The sequence below is a fragment of the Colobus angolensis genome, unplaced genomic scaffold (genome assembly GCF_000951035.1).
Source record: "Colobus angolensis palliatus isolate OR3802 unplaced genomic scaffold, Cang.pa_1.0 Scaffold462, whole genome shotgun sequence".
NCBI lineage: Eukaryota > Metazoa > Chordata > Mammalia > Primates > Cercopithecidae > Colobus > Colobus angolensis.
In genome coordinates this window covers 375,995-376,469 of record NW_012118066.1, presented here as the reverse complement: position 1 = coordinate 376,469, position 475 = coordinate 375,995, and positions in this window count along the sequence as shown.

The window sequence follows — 475 nt, the reverse complement described above, 5'->3', positions numbered from 1 at the left end:
TGGGGCATGACAGAGGCAGGAATGAAGGCTCCCCAAGAAATGCTGAATCACAAACTTTATTTAAACAGGACTTGTTGGGTGATCCTTATGCACAGTAAAATTTGAGAAACACTTTAATCACTTCTGTATTATCCATTACGAAGTAACCTAAACTTTTTTAAAAGGCCCTAATGTTTACATAACAGTACTCTCTGACAGCCTGTGACGTCTTTCTCCCCTTCTTTCTCTGGCAGGTGTGTGCGCTGTGCTCCTGCTCCTCACCACACGATGGCCCCAGAGCCCTATGAAACCTGTAAATGAGTCCAGAGGCCTAAAATGCTTCTCTCAAAGGTCGTGCTGATTTCCTGATTAAAAGATTGAAAGAGCTGGGCACAGTGGCTCATGCCTGTAATCACATCACTTTGCGAGGCCGCGGCAGGTGGATCACCTGAGGTCAGGAGTCAGAGACCAGCTTGGCCAACGTGCTGAAACCCCA